Source organism: Colobus angolensis, unplaced genomic scaffold (genome assembly GCF_000951035.1).
Source record: "Colobus angolensis palliatus isolate OR3802 unplaced genomic scaffold, Cang.pa_1.0 Scaffold115, whole genome shotgun sequence".
NCBI lineage: Eukaryota > Metazoa > Chordata > Mammalia > Primates > Cercopithecidae > Colobus > Colobus angolensis.
The window spans coordinates 4,384,585-4,398,144 of record NW_012112586.1 but is presented as its reverse complement, the minus strand read 5'-3'; the positions used below and the strand labels follow the sequence as shown (position 1 = coordinate 4,398,144).

The window sequence follows — 13,560 nt, the reverse complement described above, 5'->3', positions numbered from 1 at the left end:
TATCCAGGTGGGCCTAGAACTCCTGGGCTCAAGTGATCCTTCTGCTTTGGCCTCCCAAAGTGCTGGGATTATAGATGTGAGCCACTGCACCCAGCCAGGTTGTAAAGAAGATAAAGCAGGGCTGGCCGGGTGCGGTGGCTCACGCCTGCAATCCCAGCACTTTGAGAGCCCGAGGCAGGCGGATCATGAGTTCAGGAGATCGAGACTCATCCTGGTTAACACGGTGAAACCCCGTCTCTACTAAAAATTCAAAAAATTAGCCGAGCGTGGTGGCAGGCTCCTGTAGTCCCAGCTACTCGGGAGGCTGAGGCAGGAGAATAGCGTGAACCCAGGAGGCAGAGCTTGCAGTGAGCCGAGATCGTGCCACTGCACTCCAGCCTGGGCGACAGAGTGAGACTCCGTCTCAATAATTAATTAATTAATTAGTTAATTAAAAATCGAAAAAACAGAACAGGGCTACAGAGTGACTGGGGTGTGTATGAGTTGGGTGAGACTTGGTCTCAGGTGATGGGAGCAGGTGCTTGTGAGGAGGGGCATTGTACTGAGGTGGAATTGTGATGAGGTCGTACTTTCATGGCTGAGGTGAAGCTGTCCAGACACCGGGAAGAGGACGTGCAGAAACCCCAGGTAGGAAGGGCTTGCTTGGGCTGTTGGAGGAACAGGAGAAGAAGGGCCCCCCTGTGGCTGGAGCTCAGGAGTGAGCGGTGTGGAGGCAGGACACGTGCTCAGGGTTTATGGGTCTGAGATCATGGGGGTCTGGCTGGCAGTGGCCAGTTGGTGTTTTTTAACTCAACTCTCAAGGGACGCCATAGGAGCAGTCTAAGTAGGGGAGTGGCATGGTGAGATGTTGCTGCTCTGTGGGGAGTGGGCTACAGGAAAGTGAGAGCAGCTGGGTCTCAAGTCAAGCAGCAAACGAAAGCGACTGGCTGCTCTCTATTCAGTGAGCATTTATTAAATCCAACAACACACATTTATCACAACATGGTGCACTAAGTAGGTTCTTTTTTAAATTTTGAGATGGAATCTCACTCTGTTGCCAGGCTGGAGTGTAGTGGCGCGATCTCTGCTTGCTGCAACCTCCGCCTCCCGGGTTCAAGAGATTCCCCTGCCTCAGCCTCCCAAGTAGCTGGGACTACAGGCCTACCATCACGCCCGGCTAATTTTTTTTTTTTTTTATCATATTTTAGTAGAGACGAGGTTTCACCATGTTGGCCAGGATCGTCTTGATCTCCTGACTTTGTGATCCGCCCATCTTGGCCTCCCAAAGTGCTGGGATTAGAGGCGTGAGCCACCGGCCCGGTCAGTAGTTTCTTAACAAAACACGGTGGGACTTAGGAACGATAATAGCAATAGTTTACACTTACAGTAACATCTCAGGGGTACGGTAGCAGCGGGGATGCAGAGAGACGTGGGCAGGAAGAGGTGTATTTTGGGTGTGGAATTGGTGCATCCTGCTGTTCAATTAGGTGTGGAGGATGCAGGCAAGTGAGCCATGGGTGCTGCTGTGGTTTTGGCTGGAGCAGCTGGGGGTGCCGTTCATGAGGTGGGCAAGTCTGGGGAGAAGTGGCTTGGAGCAGGTAGCTGAGAGAGGAGGGAGTTGGAGGGGGTGGCTAAGACAAGAGTGGCTTGGAGGGGGTAGCTGATGGAAGAGTAGCTTGGAGGTGGTAGCTGAGAGAGAAGCAGTTTGGAGGGGGTGGCTAGGAAAAGAGTGGCTTGGAGGCAGTAGCTGAGAGAAGAGGGGCTTGGAGGGGTAGCTGAGAGAGAAACAGCTTGGCGGGGGTAGCTGAGGGAGGAGTAGCTTGGAGGAGGTAGCTGAGAGAGAAGCAGTTTGGAGGGGGTAGCTGAGAGAGGAGCGGCTTGGAGTTTGTAGCTGAGACTGCTGTTGCCCCGCTGGTGTTCCCTTGTCCTCAGCCTCAGAGCCCAGCCTTTCTCAGGGGTGGCAACTTGCTGAGATCAAAAAGTCTGCACCTTCTGGATTTCCTGGTAGCTGGGTGTAGGCATGTGACTAAGTCCTGGCCAATCAGATAAAAGTGGTATCTTCAGAAGGAACTTCCAGGAAGGGCCTTTAAAGGTTCTGGTTCAGCCCAGAGGGGCCCACCTCTTGCCTCTCCTTCCAGCTACCTGGAATGACTGTATGGTGGTTGGAGTTTCAGGGACCACTTTGTGACCTTGGGGTAGAAAAAGCCTCGTTCCCCGGTTACTTCATGGGGCCTCTGTGTCAGGCCTGAGCTGTCCATCTTTCAATGCCTTTTATGTGGGAGAATAAGGCCCGTTATGTTTATGCAGCTGTTCTTTTGTGATTTCCATTCTGTGCCACCGAGTCTACTCTTAGGGAGAGAAATGAACAGTAGAACAAAAACCAAGAACCCGTGTTGTTAGAATGAGTTACAGGTGCCTTTTAGATCCCCATCCAGAGGTGTGGAATAGGTAATTACATACACATGAATGGAGCTTAGGGCTAATTCATTGATTAATTATTAACCCTGTTGCGACACAATAAGAAACAAGTCTCTTTTTCATGTCCTACAAATTACTTTCCTCATGAACTTGCAAAGTCAAATAACAAGGAGTGTCCTTCAAGAAATGTTCCAGATGAAATGTATTTGTACCATAATGACCATTACAAATCAACTGGTCACCCTGTTTGCATAGGTACCATGTCTGGGCAATTTCCATTCCACCCTTCCACACAGCACTGACCACTGAGCACCTGAACCCAGGTCGGGGTGAGGAGAAAAGGGCCAGAGGGCAACACAGGGGGACACTATGGTGGGCTCTTCCTGGATTTGAGCAAATGCATGTTTCTCCATAGAGAAGGATGGGCATCGGGAGGCTGAGGCAGGAGAATGGCATGAACCTGGGAGGCAGAGCTTGCAGTGAGCTGAGATCCGGCCACAGCACTCCAGCCTGGGCAGCAGAGCGAGACTCCGTCTCAAAAAAAAAAAAAAAAAAAAAAAAAAAGAGAAGGATGGGCATCGATGAGATGCGTGAGGTGTTTTTATTGTTTTTAATTTGAACTTATTTATTTTTTAATGTTTCTAGGTCTGCAAGGGCTTTAGGGAGATGGCAAGCAATGTGATGTCTAGCCTTTTACATGAAAAAATCTTTTACTTGTGTTACCCCTCTAGATAAAGGCCATCTGGAGTTTAAGCTTAATTTCAATCACGGTCTAGTAGGCATCCAACAGAGTCTGAACTATTTTCAGAGATCTTTCATACCACAGAAAGGCCCAATTTATTACTGGGATCCAGGGGAAATAGAAAGCAATAACTAAGATAAGTGGTCCATCAAAAGTTACACGTGCTAACAGGCCCACATAACACACACTAGTGCACAGATCTCTAAGACTTGCACGGAGAAACGCTGTACCCAGGTTTGCAGAAGCGGTTGTTTCTTTTCTTCTCTCCTTGAATTTAATTAGAAATGGAAATACGTAATACTAACACCAAGAACTATGTCTTTCTTCTCAAACTGGTTTGCAGATCCCTAGAAATCAGGACATATTTTTTATATGTGCTGGAAACTGGAAACACATTTCATGTATTAATTCGCTAAATCCTTCTATCAACGCTATGAGGCATGAGCTTGTATTACGCCCATTGTGTAGGTAAGGAAACTGAGACACAGGGGATTCAAATGACTGGTGTGAGAACTGGGAATTCACACCCGCAGGCTGGTCCCAGAGACCCTGAGGGCAGCCCCTATGCTGGGCTCTTTTGACAGGACTGGGGAGGCTGAGAACTGATGAGGGTACACCGCCCCATTTCCATCTGTATTAGTATCTTACTGCTGCAGTGACAAATCACCACAAATCTAGTGACTCTAAACAGCATGCACTTATTATCAGACAGTTCTAAGGTCAGAAGTCCTAACATCAAGGTGTTGGCAGAGCTCCCTTCCTGCTGAGGGCTCTTGGGGAGAATCAGTTTCTTGCCTCTGGCAGCTCTAAGTAAAGGATGCCCAATTCCCTGCCTCATGACCGCTGACGTGGTTTGGATCCATGTCCCTGCCCAAATCTCATGTAGAGTGGTTATACTTGATGTGTGTGTGTGGAGGTGGGGCCCGGTGGGAGGTGACTGGGTCATGGAGTGGATCCTCTATGAATGGTTTAGCACCATCGCCCTTGGTGCTGTCCTGGTGACAGTGAGTTCTCGTGAGATCTGGTGATTTAAAAGTGTGCAGCGCCACCCGCCTTCCTCCTGCTCCAGCCACGGGAAGTGCCTGCTCTCCCTTTGCCCTCCACCATGATTGAAAGCTCCCTGAGGCCTCCCCAGAAGCCGAGCAAAAGCCCACTCTGCTTCCTGTACAGCCTGCGGAACCATGAGCCAATGACACCTCTCTTCTTCATACATTACCCAGTCTCAGGTATGTCTTCGTAGCCGTGCGAGAATGGACTCATATAGCCCCTTCTTCCATCTTTACTGCCAGCGGGACAGCGTCTTCAGGTCTCTCTGACCTCTGCGTGTCCTTGCATCTCCTATTGTTCTGGGACTGTGTCTCCCTAATATAAACATTTTGATTCTTGGGATGATCCCAGATGACCTCCTCACATAATCACCTGATGTGCTTTGGATCTGTGTCTCCACCCAAATCTCCTACCGCATTGTTCTCCCCAGGGTTGGAGGTGGGGCCTGGTGGCAGGGGATTGGATCATGGGGGCGGAGTTCTCATCAATGGTTTAGCACCATTCTGTCCGTGCTGTTCTCAGGAGAGTGTGTGAGTTCCTATGCGGTCCGGTTAAGTGTGTGGCACCTCCACCTGCCTTTGACCCTGCTCCTGCCGTGTAAGGTACCTGCTTCCACTTCACCTTCTGCCGTGGATCAAAGCTCCCTGAGGCCTCCCCGGGAGCAGAGGCTACCAGGCTTCCTGTGCAGCCTGCAGAACTGAGCGCCATTTAAACCTCTTTTCTTTGTAAATTACCCACCCTCAGTTATTTCTTTGTAGCAGTGCAAGAACAGACTAATACGTCACCCCTACAAAATCCATTTGGCCATGTCAGTAACACCTCGACAGGTTCCGGGGATTAAGATGTGGACGTCTCTGGGGTGTCATTTTATATTTACCACATAATCTAAAGAATGTGTGTGTGGAGGGGCAGAAGAACGTGGAACTAACCTTACTAATCTGCCTTCCTGGCTTTTGCAAATCTGTTTACTGCAGGTCCAGAATGTGAATGTCTCACTTAGAAAGTCAAGCAGCGGCCACATGTAGTGACTCATGCCTGTAATATCAGTACTTTGGGAGGCCAGGGTGGGTGGATCACTTGAGGCCAGGAGTTCTAGTCCAGCCTGGCCAATATGGCGAAACCCTGTCTCTACTAAAAAGACAAAAAATTATCCAGGCATGGTGATACGTGCCTGTAATCCCAGCTACTTGAGTGGCTGAGGCATGAGAATCTCTTGAACCCCAGAGGCAGAGGTTGCATTGAGCTGGGCACCACTGCACTCCAACCTGGGTGACACAGCATGAGTCTGAGAAAGAAAGAAAGAGAGAAAAAAGAAAGAAAAGAAAGAAAGAAGAAAGAAAGAAAGAAAGTAAGAAAGAAAGAAAGAAAGGAGGGAGGGAGGGAAGGAGAAAGAAAAGAAAGAAAAAGAGAGAAGAGAGAAAGAGAGAAAGAGAAAGAAAGAAAAAAAGAAAAAGAAAGGAAAGAAAGAAAAAGAGAAAAGAAGAATAAAGGAAGGAAGGAAGGAGAAAGAAAAGAAAGAAAAAGAAGAGTAAAAGAAAGAGAGAAAGAAAGAAAGAAAAGAAGAATAAGAAAGGAAGGAAGGAAGGAAGAAAGGAAGGAAAGTCAAGCAGCAAATGAAAGTGACAGGCTCCTCTCAACTCAGGGAGCATTTATTAAATCCCACAACACACATTTATCACAACACCGTGCAGTAAGTAGGTTCTTAGTAAAACATGGTGGGACTTAGAAATAAGAGTAATAGTTGACACTTGCATTGTCCTCCCTTTGTTCTAAGCACTGTTCTGCATATGTTAGCATGTTAGATTCACACAACTCCACACATTCTAGGAGGAAGGTGGGAAAAGCCTTCCCAGAGGGTGATGGTCTTCGTGTAGTGCTGAACTTCTGCCTCAGCTAAGGCTATTTATTCACTTTTTTCCTATTACCTTTAAGGTATACAATCCATAGAATTAACTCCTGATAGGGCTCGACTTCTACCTTCAGCTTCCTTTGATGACTATTTCAATGGGAATAGGAGCAAACAATAAAATTGGACCTGAATAGTTTGAATTTATCAGATGTCAATGAATAATTTCACTTACTAGCACTTGTGAAAGTTTAACTGTTCCTTTCTAGCCTTTGGCTTTCATTAAAGCAATCAACAAAGTCCTAGGTGCAGAGCCTGGGCAGAGGAGCGGGTAAGGCCACAAAATTAGTGCAGTGGCAAGGAAGTGGGGATATTTTTGCAGCCTTATCACCTCCCCTGCCTGGGCTCCATGCCTAGGACTTCGTTGTCTATTTCTTCATGCCTGAGTGGAAAACACAGCCTGGTCCCTTCACTTGCTTTTGTTAACAGCATGCAGTAGAACCAGTGTCTTGTGTGCTATTCTAGACCAGCCAGCCCCCAACCGACCAGGCATCTGACCACAGATGTATGAGTGAGTCCAGTCACAACCAGCCGAGCATGACTTAGATCGGCAGAGCTGTAGACTCATGAGCAATAGTTATAGTAATTGATAAACCATCATAATAAATTACAATCAATAAACCATCATAATAAGCAAACTGTTTTCACTGTAAGTCACTAAGATTTAATGTGTTAGTTTTGTGGTGCAATAACAGATAAAGAGAGGGTATCCTTGGGCGAGCTCCTCAAGCTGGGTCTAAATGAATCACAGAGGGCTGGCAATTTGTGTCAACACAACATTAGCTAGTTCTAATTCAGAGATCATAAGAAGATCTACAGTTATTACAAGTCAACTGAGTCCATATTTTAAAATGGAGACACTTTATAAAGAAATCCCAAGTTTGAGCTCTTTCCACAAAAAGATGAAAAATATCTCTTGATGCTGAGGGTGTGTTTTCCAAAGACAGCTGTGTGTGGAGCTATTGCCTGCCGCATCTGCCCTCACCTCCTCGATCCTCACTCTGGTTGTCAGGTGTGGTGTTGACAATGCAATATGGAATGTCAGGATTCTAACTCCTGGCTGATTTCATCCACTTACGCTTGTGCATTCTGAAATGCCTTGTATTGAGTTCTGCTTCTGCCATTTTCTAGGTGTAATATCAGGTATATTGCTCACTCTCTTTGTGCCTCAGTTTCCTCACCTGTAATATATGGGATATAAAGGTAACCTGCTTGGCCGGGCGCGGTGGCTCAAGCCTGTAATCCCAGCACTTTGGGAGGCCGAGACGGGCGGATCACGAGGTCAGAAGATGGAGACCATCCTGGCTATCAGGGTGAAACCCCGTCTCTACTAAAAAATACAAAAAACTAGCCGGGCGATGTGGCGGATGCCTGTAGTCCCAGCTACTCGGGAGGCTGAGGCAGGAGAATGGCGTAAACCCGGGAGGTGGAGCTTACAGTGAGCCTGGATCCGGCCACTGCACTCCAGCCTGGGCGACATAGCAAGACTCCGTCTCAAAAAAAAAAAAAAAAAGGTAACCTGCTTTAGAGGTGTGTTGTGAGGATCAAATCCATTGTGATGTGGAAAGTCATTTGGCCGGTGAATTAGTCTGTTCTCACGCTGCTATAAAGAATACCACCTGAGACCGGGTAATTTATAAAGAAAAGAGGTGGAATTGGCTCACAGTTCTGCATGACTGGGGAGGCCTCAGGAAGCTTACAATCATGGTGGAAGGGGAAGGGGAAGCAAGGCAGTCTACATGGTGGCAGGAGAGAGACAGAGCATGAAGGAAGCCACACACTTGTAAACCATCACATCTCCTGAGAACTCACTATCATGAGAACAGCGTGGGGGAAACCATCCCCAAGATCCAATCACCTCCCGTCAGGTCCCTGCTTGGCATGTGGGGATTACAATTCAAGATAAGATTTGGGTGGGGACACAGAGGCAAACCCTGTCAGCCAGTGCCTGACATCTTGAAAGATCTCTCTCAATGTTGGCTATACTTATGATAATAATTGTTTTTTCATGTTACCAGCTGGGCCCGGTAGGTACTGGAGTTTTCAACTCCTTCTCTCATGTTCCTCTTTTTCTGCTTTATTTCTCATTCTGTCCCTGCGTTGTGAACCTACCCCAGTAAAAAGAAAGGACAGCAGTTTGGAAAATAGATGTGGGATATTTAGGATTTTTAATATATAGATTTTCACTTCTCTGTTGAGGTCCCCCATAGAGCCCGTAGCAGGAACTATCCCTGAGGCCATGTTGCCTTTAAGAAAAACCCATGCTACTATCTGCTGTGTATCCCTTGACCCACATGTCCTTGTTTCCCCAGTCCCGCACCTGTGGTAATGACTGCTTCATTCTTTATGTCTGCATATTTGAGCTCTTTAGAAAATACTCCACATGTAAGTGAGATGATGCCGGATTTGTCTCTCTGTGTTTGGATCTCACTTAGCATGATGTCCACCAGGTTCATTCATGTTATGGCACATGGCAGGATCTCTTTTTTTTTTTTCTGAGATGGAGTCTCGCTCTGTCACCCAGGCTGGAGTGCAGTGGCACGAACTCAGCTCACTGCAACCTCCGCCTCCTGGGTTCAAGTGGTTCTCTTGCCTCAGCCTCCTGAGTAGCTGGGACTATGGGCGTGCATCACCACACCTGGCTAATTTTTGTATTTTTAGTGGAGACGGGGTTTCACCTTGTTGGCCAGGATGGTCTCGATATTTTGACCTCATGATCTGCCTGCCTCAGCCTCCCAAAGTGCTGGGATTACAGGTGTGAACCACCACGCCCGGCCGCTTTTTTAAAGGCTGAATACTATTCCATTCTCTCCCCCTACAGAACCACACTGTCTTTATCCATTCACCCGCTCACGGGCATTCAGGTTGTTTTGGTGTCTTGATTATTGTGACTGTGTTACTAATGCTGCAGTGTGGGTCAAAGGATACAAATGAGCACATATGCAGAATAAACAGGTCTAGAGGTCTCAGGTGCATTACGAGGACGAACATTAACAAAATTGTAGGGTTTTGTTAAATACGTAGATTTTAGCTGCTCTTGCCACAAGAAAGGAACCATGTGAGATGACAGTTATGTCAATCTGCTTCACCGCAGTAATTGTTTTCTTTTCTTTTCTATTTCTTTTGCAGTAACCATTTTTACCATCTGTATGTACCCCAAAACATCACATTGTAAACCTCAAATATATGAAACAAAATTTGCTAATTAAAAAAAAGCCCATCTGTGTAGCTGCTTTCAAGGGGAACTTGGCAGAAAATATCAAAATCAAAGATGTGATAACCTGTGACTTGGCATCTCTCTTCCTATAGTCTTCCTATAGGCTGCCCTAGAGCAGCCTCCTCATGTTGGGCATCACATGGATGGTCACAGCAGCATTGTACATATATGATTACTTTAAAACATCAATTTACTTTAAAAAAATTACCACTTGTCAAAATTGACATGTTGTCTCTGTATAGTTCCATGAAATTTACACAGGTATAGATTGGTGTAACTGGCACCACCCTCAGGGCACTGGAAATTTTCTCACATTAACCCTTTGTAGTAACATACTCCTTCCCCCACCCCTTACCTCTGGCCCTTGTCCTCTGTTCTACATCACTATAATTTTTTTTTTTGAGGATATCACAGAAATAGAATCATAAGGTACATAACCTTTGGAGATTGTCTATTATTATTTTTCACAGTGCGAAACGTGAACTAACTGAAAAGTATACCAATAAGTGAATAGTTACATAAAACAGTCTTATAAACATCCTGTGAAGTGCCATATGCCACATAAAGTAGGATGAGTACCAGTGGGAAGGACCAGGAGCAGGACTGGGTATCATTTATTCTTTATTTTTGAGGATCTCTCTTTTCCTTCTGGAGACATCTGAGCTCACAATCTGGGACAATATAGTGGAATCCTTTTTTTGTTTTTTTTCTTTTCAGATTTTGGCTTGTTGTGGTAGCTGAAGGAGCTCAGGAAGAGTTTTGGAAATTTAAGAGTTTTGTCTCAGACAAGAACCTTTGACATCTAAACTCAAGCCAATCACCTGGCCTGAGCTAAAGAAGCCTTCCAAAGAAGATGTAGCAAAGCTGTTGGACAAACATTATCCAGGAGAACAGGCATGGAAGGTGACACTGAACCTATTTCTACAAATCAGTAGGAAAGATCTCTGGATGAAGGCTCAGGAAGAGATGAGAAATAAGCTAAACCCATATAGAAAGGACATGAAAGAAAAATTTCAACTTGTATGGGAAAGGGAAACCTGTGTTCATGTCCTTGAGCATTTCTACAAAGAAATCATGAAAAATGAGTCCAAGTATTGAATGATGCATATACTGCTGAAGCTAGACTACTCACTGTGGTCCTGGAAGGCTCTGATGGAATTGGAAAAACAACCCTTTTAAGAAAAGTGATGGGCCGGGTTCAGTGGCTCACACCTGTAATCCCAGCACTTTTGGAGGCCGAGGCAGGCAGATCATCTGAGGTCAGGAGTTCAAGACCAGCCTGGCTAACATGGTGAAACCCCATCTCTACTAAAAATACAAAAATTAGCTGGGCATGCTGGTGCATGCCTATAATTCCAACTACTAGGGAGGCTGAGGCAGGAGAATCACTTGAACCTGGGAGGCAGAGGTTGCATTGAGCTGAGATCGCACCATTGCCCTGTAACCTGGATGACAGAACAAGACTCAATCTCAAAAAAAAAAAAAAAAAAAAGTGATGTTGGACTGGGCAGAGGGAAACTTATGTTATGGAAGGATAGATTCACATTTGTTTTATTCCTTAATGTCTGTGAAACGAACGGTATCACAGAGACCAGCTTACTGGAGCTCCTCTCTAGGGACTGGGACTGGCCTGAGTCTCCAGAAAAGATCAAAGACGTTTTCTTTCCCAGCCAGAGCAAATTCTGTTCATCATGGATGGCTTTGAGCAACTGAAGTTTGACTTGGAACTTAAAGCTGACTTGTATGATGGCTGGAGGCAGCAGCAGCCAACACAAATTATCCTGAGCAGTTTGTTACAAAAAAAGATGATTCCAGAATCCTCTCTGCTTATTGCATTAGGAAAAGTGAGTATGCCAAAAAAACAAAAAAAAACTATTTTATGCTGTAGCATCCAAAACCCATAAAGCTCCCAGGATTCACTGAACTTGAAAGGAAGCTGTATTTCTCCTACTTCTTCAGCGAGAAGAATAAAGCCTTGAAAGTCTTCAATTTTGTGGGAGATACTGGACCGCTCTTTATCTTGTGCCACAATCCCTTTATATGCTGGTTGGTCTGTACTTGTATGAAATGGTGGCTAGAAAGGGGAGAAGACCTTGAAATAAACTCCCAAAACACCGCCTCTTTATATACATCAATTTAAACAAATGTATTTAAAGCAGGAAGTCAGAATTTTCCACCTAAGGTGAACAGAGCCCGACTAAAAAGCCTGTGTGCTTTGGCTGCAGAGGGAATTTGGACACACACACTTGTATTTTGCCATGGGATCTCTGGAGGAATGGGTTATCTGAGTCTGAGGGCTTAATGTGGGTGGGTATGAAACTTCTCCAAAGGGGCTTAATGTGGGCAGGTATGAAACTTCTCCAAAGGAGAGGTAACTGTTTTACCTTCATCCATGTATGTATCCAAGAGTTTTGTGCTACCATGTTTTTTCCCTCAAACGACCCAAAGATGATCCTAACCCAACCATTGGAAGCATAACCCAGCTTGTAAGAGCAAGGGTGGCTCAGCCTCAAACTCACTTGACCCAGGTGAGGGTATTCGTGTTTGGAAATTCAACAGAAGAAATCATCAGCTTGCTGGAGACATCCTTCGGTTTTTCATTGTCAAAAGACCTAAAGCAAGAAATAACCCAGTGCCTTAAAAGTTTAAGTCAATGTGAAGCTGATAGGGAAGCGATAGGTTTCCAGGAATTATTCCGTAGTTTATTTGCAACTCAGGAAAAAGAATTTGTAACACAAGTGATACATTTCTTTGAAGAAGTTTTCATTTATATTGGTAACATAGAACATTTGTTAGTATCTTCATTCTGCCTGAAGCATTGTCACAATTTAACTATACTTTGCATGTGTGTAGAGAATATTTTCCAGATTTCTCAGGATGCATCTCAGATCACAATGAGAAGCTCGTCTACTGGCGGGAGCTTTGCTTAATGTTCATTACCAACAAGAACTTCCAGACGTTAGACATGGAAAACAGTAGCCTTGGTGATGCCTCCCTGGCAATTCTTGGCAAAGTGCTGGCTCAGCCTGCTTGTAAGCTCCAAAAACTCATATTTACTTTTATGTCTAACTTTGGAAATGATTTAGAATTATTTAAGGCAGTTCTTCATGACCCTCATCTGAAATTTCTGAGCCTGTATGGCACTAGCCTCTCCCATACTGATGTCAGGCACCTGTGTGAGACATTGAAGCATGCAATATACAAGATAGAAGAGCTGATACTGGCATCTCCCATGAAGGTTGTGAAGACATCACCTCTGTCCTGGCCTGCAACAGCAAGCTAACACGTCTCTCCTTGGTAGAAAATCTCGCAAAGGACGAAAGAATGATGTTGCTGTGCCCTGGCGACACTGATGTTAATGTGCTGCTGTCTCACCTGTGTCTCCTCCTCCTCCTTTTCTGCGGTAAATCCCTATCCCTCCTTGATCTGGGATCAAATTTCCTGGAAGATAATGGAGCGGCATCTCTGTGTGAAGCGCTGAAGCACACAGACTGCAACATACTGGAGTTGTGGTTGATGGGCTGTTTCCTTACTTCTGTTTCCCTAAGGATATTGCTGCTGTTCTTATTTGCAATGAAACACTGAAGACCCTGAAACTTGGGCATGATGAAATAGGAGGTGCTGGTGTCAAACAGTTATGTGACGCTATCCTCACTTTAGAGTGTCTTGCAATGCAAACATGGCCGATCACCCATGCCTGCTGTGAAGACCTCACTGCGGCACTCACTGCCTGCAAAACATGGAGGAGCCTGAACCTCAGCTGGGTTACCTTGGACCCTGATGTGGTGGCGGTGCTGTGTGAGGCTTTGAGCCACCCGGACTGTGCCCCCTGCGGATGCTTAGTGTCACCGTAGCTAAAAGGAAACTTAACCATCTTCCCTACTTCCGAAGATTTAAGGCTGCACAAATCTGCCTTTGATGAAGAAACTCAGAAGAGGCTGATGTCTGTGGAAGAAAAAATTCCCCACCTGACCAATTCACATGAACCTTGGACCGATGAGGAATACAAGATCAGGGGTGTGCTCCTCTGATGGAGAGCACCCTGAAGTAATCTTCTCACAAAGGCTTTCCTTGGTCACAGTGGGCACTTCTCCTCCTGGCACCTCTGTCCCGTAATTGCATGTCATGGCAGCAGGTCCGTGATTTCAGGGCTACTCCCTGACGGTGTTCTGGCAATATGATTTCAGAGAGTGATTCAGTGTGTATGTGCTGATTGTCTTTGCCTCGGTTCTATATGCCCTTATCTTTAGA

The 13,560-nt window shown here is 45.7% G+C and overlaps 1 pseudogene; it reads left to right on the top strand.

The window, feature by feature from the left end:
* The first annotated feature begins 1,475 nt into the window (after positions 1 to 1,475).
* Positions 1,476 to 13,340, top strand: LOC105525712 (annotated as a pseudogene).
* Positions 13,341 to 13,560: the final 220 nt, after the last annotated feature.